Here is a 13,020-nt window from a genome sequence, read left to right on the forward strand (position 1 = left end):
TTAAATTTTCTGCCAAAAAGTTATTTACACAGAGAGACTTTTTATAGGTTTATGTTATGTGGTTCCAGATGATAGTAGCCGCCAATCTATGGATGAGACTAATGTTTTTGATAGGTTAATTGATTCCGTTATATATGTAGAAAGTTTGTCAGGAAATGAAAATTATTATGCAATTTTTGGAGACTTTAACTCACGCACTTCAACTGTGCCTGATTATGTAGAAAATGATATTGTGAACCATTTCAATATTGATTTACTGCCTGAGGGGTACCAGTCTGATATTGAATTACGTAGGTTTTCATTAGATAAACTGTCTGTCAACAATAATGGCAGACTTATGTTAGATTTTTGTAAGCAAACGGGCTATAGAATTGTAAATGGTAGAAAAGGCAATGATAATACGACAGGGAAACATACATTTGTAAGCAATAGGGGATGTATCGTGGTGGACTATTTGTTATGCAAATATGCTATGTTCAAGAATATTTCCATATTTGATATCGATGTTCCAAATATTGTCTCAGACCACTGTTTAATGAGCGTTACATATACATTAGACTCAGTAATCAGTAAAAATACAAGTGATAGGTGCGATACAAAAGAGTTTGAAAGTGTAAACTATAAATATGTATGGAAGCCCGACTTGAAAAATACTTATATTGAAAATTTAGAGAGTGAAGAATGTTTAGAAAGCTTAGATGTTTTGACGAATAATATAAGGGCTAGCATGACATGCGATGATATAGATGTGTGTATAAATAATTTTGAAACTATTTTAGACAATGTTGCCTCACCTTTTGTTAAAAATATATGTACAGAAAATAGTAATTATGTTGTTAACTCGGAAAGTTCACAGTCATGGTTTAACGAGGAGTGTTTTGAGAAAAGGAATATTTTCTTAAGATGTCTTAATCAGTATAGAATTAGTCAAAATGAAAACACAAGAGTGAATATGGTGAAATCTAGGTCGGATTATAAGTTGACAATAAGAAAATGTAGATACAATTATGATAAAGAAAAAACAAATAAACTGTTGAGTAACAGACACAAAAATGCTCGTTTATATTGGAATATGTTAAAGGAATCTGCTGGTATCAAAAAGTCAAACATATTAATGTCAATGTTTGAAAATTATTTTAAAGCTGTTAATAATCCAGAAGATAGGTATTTTACACCTGATGAAGATATTATGTATTTTATTGATAGGTACGAAAATGATGAATTAAAAATTTTGTTCAGTGAATTAAACACATGTATAACTATTACGGAATTAACAGCAGCCATTAACCAGTTGAAAACCAACAGGTCAGGTGGTCCTGATTGTTTAAAAAAACGAAATGTTTACTGTCGGTAAAAATGCATTGATGAACGTTTTTTATACATTGTTTAATAAGATTTTTTAAAACGCATATTTCCCTAAGCGATGGTCAGAAGGCTTTGTGATTCCACTGCATAAAAAGGCAGTATAAATAATGTGGATAATTATCGTGGTATAACTTAATTGAGTAGTTTAGGTAAGCTGTTTACTAAGATTATAGATAATAGATTGAAATCCTGGGCCGAAAAGTATTACGTGTATATAGAAGCCCAGTCAGGATTTAGGGCAAATATGAGTACGGTAAATAATATATTTGTGCTTAACGGTTTAATAACACATGTTCTGAATCAAGGGTAACAACTCTATACATTATGTGTTGATCATACTAAAGCGTTTGACTATGTCGTTCGTGAAAATCTTTGGTTTAAGCTGATACAGCTGGGACTAAGAGGTAATATACTCAACATTGTTAAATCAATATACGATTCTGTAAAGTCTAGAGTTCAGTATTGCAATAAGTTAAGTGATGAATACACATGCACTCTTGGGGATCGTCAGGGGGAGTGATTATCTCCCTTTTTATTTTCGATGTTTATCAATGATTTAGAAGATATGTTTATTCATAACAATGCAGATGGTATAGATGTTAATATGTTTAAGATATGTTTAAGTTACTGTATGCCGACGACATTGTCATTTTTGCAAATTCGGCTGAATCATTACAGCGTAGTATTGATATATTATATGATTATTATTTAACATGGAAACTGAAGGTAAATGTTGCTAAAACAAAAGTTATGATATTTAAAAAAGGCGGTTCTATTCCAAATGACATTGCTTTTTATTATAATGGCGAACCAATTGAAATAGTTAACAAATTCTGTTATTTAGGTGTGGTTTTTACTACAGGGAGTTCGCTTAGTACCGCACAAAGTACTTTGGCCGGACAGGCACAGAAAGCCATTTTTACTATGAATAAATACTTGTATAAATTTACTTATATACCGCCAAAACACAAGTTGGAACTTTTCGATAAGCTTGTATCGCCAATTTTGAATTATTGTTGTGAAATATGTTGTTTTTCGAATGACTTATCAATTGAGACATTATATATGAGATTTTGCAAAAAACTGCTTGGTGTGAAAAAAACTACTCAGAACGATTTTATATATAACGAATTAGGCAGAGTATCTTTTAAAACTATACATATGTATACGGCTATTAAATATTGGTTACGGATTCTTCAAACGAAAGAAAATAAGTATATTCTTCTTGTGTATAATTTATTAAAGAATGATTTAGAATATTATCCCAATAAAACAAATTGGTGCTCCTTATTGAAGAACTTATGATGTTCGCTTGGTTTTGTTGATGCCTGGACTTGTCAAGGTGTAGGTAATAATGACATTTTTCTATATATTGTTAAGCAGAGATTAAATGACCAATTTATACAGAAATGGTACGCCAGATTAACTCAGTCTAGCAGAGCTTTATTTTACAGCACAATTTCATCTTTTAGATTTCAACCATATCTCGAATAATTTAATATTAGTAAGTTTTGTCAATCGTTTTCTCGTTTTCGAGTCTCATCGCATAGATTGCATATTGAGGCTGGTCGATGGACCAGACCTTTGAGTACCCCAATAAGTGATAGAAAATGTGCAAGATGCAATACAATTGAGGACGAAAATCATTTTGTTATGGAATGTGTAATGTATACTGACATTAGGAAAAAATATATTGGCAGAAAATATTGGTTTAGACCTAGCATGGCTAAATTTGTAGATCATGTAAAGTCAGAAAATGAGAATATACTTAGAAACTTAGGAACCTATATTCATAAAGCATTTATTATTAGAAATGAGGTAATGTATAGAAATTGACATGGTAAAATTGATGTACAATGTGTTTCGTGTGATACTGTAAATACATGCGTTCTATGTGTTTCTTTGTACTTGAATTGTATATATTTCATGTTTTCTATGTTTTTCTGCTGAAACTGTTAATATGTCTGATGCACTGTGTATGTTCCTTGGTATATTACATAAACCATACGCAAACTATGTTTACATGATTGTTGGTTACTGTTACATACATTTTGTAATACGGATAATAAATATGATATGAGGCATTTATGCCGTTTTAATTGTTAAGTATACCAGACTATGATAGCGTTGCTATTTACAACTGTAATGTATTGTAGTGAAATACGATTACATTATACCATTTACATGCATTTTTCTATTACGATTAATAGATAAGACATGTTGCCTTAATACCCTTTGTATTATTATATTTACCAGGCTATAATAGCGTTGCTCTGTACAACTTTAAAGTATTGTAGTGAACTAATCTGAAATTGTTAAAACAAAATTAATTCTGCTGTTTATGTTAATATCACACCATATAAGCGATCTATCGTATGAATAGATATGACAAAAACATCTATAATGTCTGTCTTACTCGTTAAATCATAATGTAGTTCACGATCTTACAATTAATGTATTATAACGTGTCATTATAAGTCTAGTTTCCACAATATTTGTCTTACATGTTTCTTTCGGTAAGACAACTATATGACAAGTGGATATAAATTGTTAAATTCAGATGTTAGTGATAGCAGTTGCCTATGATATCAGTCTTACATTTTCGTTTCGGTAAGACATATATATCTATGGCACTCTTAATGTTAATTCCATAATTGTTAAAATACCATCTGTGATAGATATATAACTTATACATGTTGAATAATTAAACTATATTATATTTGTGTATTTAAAGGTTTCTTTGCGATTGGTTATTTTACTTGTTTTTCGTAATAGTAAAATTGAACTAAATTTATAAACATATCCGAAGAGGCCGATGTAGAGAAACCATTTAATGCAGGATAAAGTGGTGTAATATGGCATACTTATGTAAATGTGTATGTTATGTCGTTGTTTGTTAAATCGATGCATATGTTTAGAATACAGCCCGAAAATGCTTCCTTTAAACAACATACTATCATGCTTATATGATGATATTTGATAGTACGAAACAAATTAGGATAAGTGTATGCTACATTTTAAAAGCCAATTTCTATGTTTCTACATTGTTAATAGAATATCATCCAGTAATCGGTACAAGGACAAAAATAAATATAGGCAGCTATACTACCCAAAGTAGTTGATTGAAGAAACCTCTAAGATAAGAACATATTGTATTATAGTTTAAAATAGATTGGTTAAATGCTTAGAAAACGTTCCAGAATTATCTTGCATGTTTGCTTTTTGAAATATTGTTCTCAAAGCGATCTTCTCCAAATGTTGGAAACATACAACTACAACTTTTGTTAAAATTGTGTATTCTAGTCTACACTGTTCGTCAACACTTTTATTGTATGTATGTCCTCGTGGGATTGAATGCCTTATTGGATTGAAATAAACGGTCTGTTTGTCTGTCTCTCTGTTTGTCTGTCTGTCTGTCTGTCTGTCTGACCTTAGATTTACCTTAGCTTAATAAATGCTGAAAAGCGCTGATAAATTGTTTTGGAATGTGTCTGTTGTCTATACAATGTCGCCATAAAAATAGTTATGTAATGAAAATATTGACCAAAATAAGGTCCTTAATGTGTTTTGTGGCTAGAATTCGGCAATTAGGCAAAGTATTGTGTTTTCCTTGATGAACCCCCGGGGGATTAATAAACAGCATGTATTTAAGGTCCGGTATAAGAAGTAAGGTCATGAAAGGATTACCATTTTTATTTCCTGCATGCTCTTATATTAAGCAACCCCATCTAAAAATCTGCTAATTTGATGAGTTTTATACGAAGTAAGTTCCGTGAAAAATGTGTTGAAGCAAAGAACAGAGTAGTATGGAACGCCATAGCTGTCTTACGTTGTTATATTTCTTTCTGTCTGCTTGAGAAGGTGTGTTATTATGTCAAACCGTCGTGATATTTTGTCAATATGTGATGTTTACTGTTCAAAATACAGTCTTATTATGTGAAACAGTCGTGTTATCATGTATGTGGCGTTGACTTGTCAAAATAAGTCCTATAATGTCAAACCGACGTATTATCTTGTCTAAATTTGATGTTGACTTGTCAAAATGTAGTCTTATTATGGCAAACCGTCGAGTTATCTTGTCCAAATGTGATGTTGACTTGTCAAAATACAGTCTTATTATGGCAAACCGTCGTGTTATCTTGTCCAAATGTAGTTGTCGCATAATTGTTGTATATTTCTTGTTCGCAATAATTCATGCCCTGGTTTACGTCAGTATGGCCGGAACTCATTAATTTGTTGACAGTTGATGTACCTTGTAAATGGGTTCAGTCCGCTTATAAGATCATGACAAGATTACATGATAAATGGATGTTTGTAGTCGTGTATGTGCACTTGCCAGATGGTAAATGCGCCCGTATTTGCATTTCAACAAATTGGTTTGACCCATCAAGTTGACATGTTTATATAACGATACATGTATATAAGCCATGCTTTTTGGACACTTAGAATAATAAGGATTTAACACATAGGAGGTACGCTAGAGGTTTATCTTCAGAACCCAACCCCAGGTGGGGCGGGGTGAGGTCCTATCTAGGTGGAGTTAGACTGATTTTGTCATGTCTTGGAAACGTTGTTAGTTACTTGGAGAATTACATGGACTTGAAACAACAATTTAAAGAATAAAATGGACCTGGAAACATTATTTTAACAACTGAATAAAGAGCAAAGAACTATCCATCGAGTTTGTTTATGTATGTGTTATGGCACAGTAGTGTTGACTTGTCAAACCGTCATGTTATCTTGTCCAAATGTGGTGTTGACTTTTCAAAACACAGTCTTATTATGTCAAACAGATAACACGACTGTTTGACATAATAAGACTGTATTTTGACAAGGCAACATCACATTTGGACACGATACCACGACTGTTTGATATAATAGGACTTTATTTTGACAAGTCAGCACCAGATTTGGACAAGATAACACGACTGTTTGACATAATAAGACTGTATTTTGACAAGTCAGCGCCAGATTTGGACAAGAAAACACGACTGTTTGACATGATAAGACTGTATTTTTACAAGTCAACATCACATTTGGACAAGATAGCACGACGATTTGACATAATATGACTGTATTTTGACAAGTCAGCACCATATTTGGACAAGATAACACGACTGTTTGACATAATAAGACTGTATTTTGACAAGTCAACATCACATTTGGGCAAGTTAACACGACGGTTCGCCATAATAGGACTGTATTTTGACAAGTCAGAACCAGATTTGGACAAGATAACACGACTGTTTGACATAATATGACTGTGTTTTGACAAGTAAACATCACATTTGGTCAAGATAACACGACAGTTGACATAATAGGACTGTCTTTTGACAAGTCAGCACAAGCTTTAGACATGATTACACGACGGTTTGACATATTAGAACTGTGTTTCGACAAGTTAACATTACATTTGGACAAAATTACTGTTTGACATAATAAGAATGTGTTTTGACAAGTCAACTTCACATTAAGAAAAGATAACACGACGGTTTGACATAATAAGACTGTATTTAGACAAGTCGGCATCACATTCAGACAAGATAACTAGACGGTTTGACATAATACGACTGTGTTTTGACAAGACAACAGCAAATATTGACAAGATATCACGACGGTTTGACATAATAAGACACCCTCTAAAGAAGACAGAAAGAAATGTAACAACGTAAGACAGCTATGGCGTTCCATAGAGTAGGAACGTGAAATTGACAACTGATTTTAAGGTCTCGTTTTATATCTGATTATGTTTACCATTTAGGCTGTGTGAGGGTCGGGGTTAACATGGTTTCCGTTTGTCTTAAAACGAATGCATCTAAAATTACGTGGTCGATGTTATAATGCCATAAATGTGTAACGAGTTTCAAATGTGTTGGCGTGAAGTTACAGGACTTTCTGTTTGAACTCGTTGCAAAATCTTCGTACATATATCTTGATACAATCATTTCCACTCGGATTCCAACACAAGACTGATTAACATGAAACCTAACTATGAGATCATTTAAATGCTAAAAGCGACGTTCATTATTTGAAATGAAACTCCTTTATTCATTACGAGCAGAACCGACAATGTCATCGACAAAAAAGAACGTTATTAAATGAATGATTACTATCCGAGAGAGGAAGAGTGTAACATTAATCAATAAGTACTTCATACGTTACTTGATGTTATTATGTAATCATCGGCTTCAAATATGCCAAGTATGTTTTGGTTAAGCTGGAGACCCGCGTGAACATGTGTTACCGATCTGCACAAAGTATGTGTTTGTTCATACTATATAAGAAAGTGTATGTGTATGATATCTCTTTGTTACTAATAAATATTTTCAAACATAAAACAGTCTTTTGCAATACCATCTATATTGTGCAAAGTTAAGCTTGTTTTATCAGAACAGTAACATTAATAATATAAATACATATTTATTTCTCTCCTCTTATCCTGCAATAACAAGTTGGAAAAAAACGAAATAAAAGAATATCGGCATTATGAACTGCCGACTAATTATGTGCTTTAAATGTCTCCAAAATATAAACGTCTAAATTCAATGAGCATTGACATTCACACAAATTCACGGATTTGTTATGAAATAATACCGTTCTTTCAGCACAATGCTACGGGGTGATTCACAAAGACAAACGTCCAACATACGTATTAAAAAAACATTACGGCTATTGGTTATAAACTAAACAAATTTAACCACTCACGTGATCCCATTTAAATAAAATTCAGCAGTGCGTGCATTGCAACTCGTTCATTACAACTAGAATATGACAGATGTGTTAAATGCGGAAAAAGAACAACCAAAAGTCGTTATTTATCTGTTAAGTGAATGACATAGTCTGAACCCGTAGTTACAAAATTAGTAAATAATTTGCATCAAGCCTTTTTCAACATTTTTTTATAAAATCTCGTGTTCATGTTCCTCTATTGCAGTAGACGACTTTTGTATTACCGGTAAACTATGTAAGTTGTTGTCTTTACTAAAAAAACTAAAAATACGTTGTTTTTTTAAATGCAGGCATTTGACATTTTGACGCATGTTGCTCTTGCTTTAAGCACGATTTTAACCTAGTTGTTACGCGTCTATAAAACATGTTTGTCAAGAATGCCACCAAGACTATTTTAATCTTCAGACACATTTAAGTAACTTTGGATGCAGGTAAATAACTTCGACAAGAGCAATAAATTATCATGTCCCGTGCAGCGTTTGGTTGCATTCGTTCATTCATTTATAATAGCTACGTACTTTTTCGCTGTGTTATAAAACCAGTAAAGAAATTTGCATGAGATAAGACACATTTGTCCCTTTACTATTGTTTATCATAATTATAAATGACCATTGTTCAAATCGGAATATTCGTTATAATATGTACGCGATTTAACTAGCTATGATCACAGTTACGAATGTTATTAGTCTTGTAATCAACATCATAAAGTTTCAATCAAACTGTTTATTTCACAATTGAAGTCATAATCATTCGGACATGGATATACCTCACCAATTGGTAACATTGTCCGTCGCGTAACAGTGCCGCTGTTGTCACACAATGGGCCACATTGTTCGTTGCGTAACAGTGCCGCTGTTGTCACACAATGGGTCACATTGTCCGTTGCGAAACAGTGCCGCTGTTGTCACACAAGTGTCTTTTGTTGCTCGAATTAATAGTGGTCGGATGGTCAGAAGTGTGCATGCTTAAGTATATGATTTCAAAGTGCTTATTCAAATAATTGACGATTGTGTAAGTAATAAGATTTTCCCCTTTAATATTTGACGATGCTGGAACAGCGTCGTCTAAGGTTTGATAACCAGTAAAAAAAATCTTCACAATGGGGACCCATGTAAAAGACCGAGCCAGTCCGATTGAGATAACTCGATTTTTCAGTTACTTCCCTTGGCATTCGCCACTGCGTAGGAGATTGCTCGTTGATTTTCATTGATAACATTCTCCTAACAGAGTTGTCGTTCGTGTTGATAAAGGTAAATATTAATAGAACAGCATATCCTGGGGAAACAGATTCAATAAGTGTATCAGAACGTTAATTTAAAATTAGTACTTTTACATCCATTTTATTTTTATGGACCAATGAAACAACTATATATTTTCTCTATTTTGTTTGATATTTGTTCTCGATTTAGTAAATAAATTGCGAATAAAAACATGTAATATTAACTTTTTACGTGATCACAAAACTAAAGAATGCGAACAATTTCGAACCTGCAAATTGTAAACGCTGCACTGCTATGATATATATAGATATAACAACATTTATTTGCGCAATTGTTCGTCCCGCTAGCGCAGTGGTAAGGACGTTCGCTTTTTCACCTTTACGACACCGGTTCGATTCCCGCTCCCGGCGCAATGTTATATTTTGTCTGTTTTGTGGTCACCATTCCGGACAGGTGTTTTTGTCCGGATAATCTCATCCCCCCGCAGCATTTGACCATATAAAAAATTTAAAAGTATTTCAGTACAAAACAAATAGCTGGAAATTGCAGCTATCATTCAAAATTCGTTCCAAATGTCGTCAATCTAATCTTATTAGGTAGAAGTGCTGGACACACTCCGGGTCCCAACATTATGCAGCCTCAGCGCGGAGGTAACTCATTACCTTGGAAAAACACAAATACACAGACTGGGTGCAGCCTAGGCGCGTATAGACTCAAACAAGGCAACAAACTCAAGTGCGGGCACAATCATTTAAAATTTACATATTGAATACGATATTCTAACAGAAATTACACAACCACCTAAGTGTACATACCATGTTTGATATTTCGTTCGATTGTTAGATTTCAGCATATACATGTATAAGGTCATTTCGCTATTAGTTAACTTATCCATATGTTCGTGGGCGAACTCGGATAGTCAAGTGCTCATACGATTGAGCTCACATGGTCCGGCTATGTGCTCATACCTACTTTCGAGAATCATCATGAAGGTATTGCCATACTTAATGAACAAGACTGTGACCCGCCTCCCAGTTTCGCTCAATGGGTCAAGTTACCCACGGGTACTACTTCCCCGTACCCCTTAACTTTTTTTCGTACCAAAAATGTTTCGTACGCAATTTTTTTTCGTACCAAACTTTTTTTCGTACCCAAAATTTTCGTACCAATTTTTTTTATCGTACCCAAATGTTCGTATCAACATACACAATTGTGGTGATATAGATAGACTTAAATTGATGTTTTATATCCATCCTCTTCAAAAGCATCGTCACACCAGTACTGTCAGTACTTTGATTATTACGTAGTTTAAAGAGCATGATGAGTTTATCAACGTACAATTTTATTATAGTAATTGTCATACCTTATGCCTCGGTCACACTGTCACGAATCAGAGCTACGAATGAGCTACGAATCAATCGGCTACGAATGACTACGAAATTGTCAAAATTCGTAGGCTGCTACGATTTCAGTACGGAGCTCAACGAATCTACCATCAAAATATTGGAAAACGAGCAAGGAAAGACACGGACTGCTACTGATCGACGCGATTTAGTACGGAGCGCCACGAATCGGTACGATCAAACTACGAATCCGCTACGGTCTGGTACGATTAAGTACGATGTTTCGCGAATCAGTACGATCTAACTACGGATCCGCTACGGCCTAGTACGGGTAAGTACGAACCAGAATGGTCCGCTACGAAGCAGTGGGAATTGCGACGGACTGGTACGGACAGGTAGGAACGAACTACGATTGAACATTGCGCCCACAGCCTCTTGTATTGTCATACACAGAATGCCTTCCAAAAACAGAACATGCAAGTGGCAGCAACAGCGCGTAACAGAAATAATGGAATCAGCCGCGTCTGGGGAAGAGTCTACCTTCTCCACCTAAAACCAAGAGACAGGTTGTCTTAAAAGTCAGTCTATTATCCACCACCTCCTTTTTCTTCTCTGACCTAATAAAGTATGTAATTATTGATGTACAAATATAGATTATGCTTAGGAAAGTAGGATTAATTTTGTATTTTATTATGTCGGCTATTTTAGCCATTATTTAATCACGTAAAAGTTAGAGCAAGATTCAAAAGGCATATGAGGCAGACACCTGCAAATTAAAAAAATAAAAAAATGTATTACTAGTAAGTTCAAATTCTTATATTTTCAAAATACGTAACCTTTAGATCAAAGCTATACTAGTTATACGATATTGAATCCTTATTACCTCTGTGCATATCGTCAAGCAGCTCGACTACGGCCTCTGCATTTTGTGCCATATCAATACCCAAGTGTAACACATTTATCGTAAACGCAATTTGCTGGCAGTTCATGATTGTGAACTCAACAATAAAGTATGGTTGCTTTATAATTTCAATGATGTATTTCAGTAGCAATTTATTGTAGTGAATCGTACATGTCCGTACTGTTTAGTGCTGAAATGTAGTACATCGTACAAGATCGTGCAAATTCCTGCCTATCCGTAGTACACCGTACTAGAACCGTGGCTTTATAGTAGTAGTAGTAGTAGTAGTAGTAGTAGTAGTAGTAGTAGTAGTAGTAGTAGTAGTAGTAGTAGTAGTAGTAGTAGTAGTAGTAGTAGTAGTAGTAGTAGTAGTAGTAGTAGTAGTAGTAGTAGTAGTAGTAGTAGTAGTAGTAGTAGTAGTAGTAGTAGTAGTAGTAGTAGTAGTAGTAGTAGTATGCTTTGTTATATCAGAACTTGCCTTTAGGACGTTTTCAAATGTTCCCTCCATATAATCCGCGTCTGTGATTGGCCGATTATCTTGTGCGCACAATATAGCGATTGTGTTTTCAAGTCTCAAAAAAAAGAGACGGGAAAACAGAACTTGTGTTTTCCGCTCCATAAAAAAGACGTGAAAACAGAACTTTTGTTTTCCCGTCGCCAAAACAAAATAACTCCTGAAAACAGACTTATTTTGTGTTTCCCCAAGTTAATTTTTTGTTGGCCAAGGGAAAACATAACTTGTGTTTTCCCGACTTTTTTTTGGAGCGGTGATGTCACCTAAGTGCAACCGTATGAAACGCACTCATGTTGCATTTATTTGAAAATCAATTCCAATTAGTATAATTAAGTCAAAAAAGGGGAAGACTGGTTCATTGTTAAGTTATTTATTGTATACACCAGACTGGTCCTGTATATTATGAATTAGTCTTAAAATAGTTGCAATTACAGTATTATGTTTGTTAAAAAATACGAACAAATATTTTACATTATATCAACAATACATAATTATATAGACAAATAAAATAGTAAGATATCACTTTATACAAGTCATTTAAGAAATATGTTGCTGTTTGCGGTGAATAAGGACCGACACTTTTCGATTCATGAAGTAACTTATTTAAGGATACATGAACATGCATGAACCCAGGAATCATCCACGATACAGAAAGCTATCACGAGAAACTCGTCAATGAGCAGTTGTTCACCATCGACTCTAACTTGTGAACAATGTAAGGGCAATATGTTTAGCCAATATGTTTGAAACATGGTAAGAACATTATATCGAATTATAATATGGCTTATTTTGAATGTAGATCAAATGCAGGTCAAAAACTAGGTCACTGGTCCAAATGGAAAAAAATATTTTTGCACACTATGAAGGAAGGCATATTTTGTCGAATCAACATTTATTTTACACTTGTACGTAGAGAATTCCCTGTTAATGTATCATATATACTTTCTT

The 13,020-nt window shown here is 34.0% G+C and overlaps 1 protein-coding gene across 1 annotated transcript in view; it reads right to left on the bottom strand.

Annotated features, from left to right (window-relative positions):
* Positions 1-13,020, bottom strand: part of LOC127863133 (phosphatidylinositol-glycan biosynthesis class W protein-like) — a 251,496-nt gene that overhangs the window by 149,311 nt on the left and 89,165 nt on the right. The window lies entirely within an intron of this gene.

Source organism: Dreissena polymorpha, unplaced genomic scaffold, assembly GCF_020536995.1.
Source record: "Dreissena polymorpha isolate Duluth1 unplaced genomic scaffold, UMN_Dpol_1.0 chrUn001, whole genome shotgun sequence".
Taxonomy (NCBI): Eukaryota; Metazoa; Mollusca; class Bivalvia; order Myida; family Dreissenidae; genus Dreissena; species Dreissena polymorpha.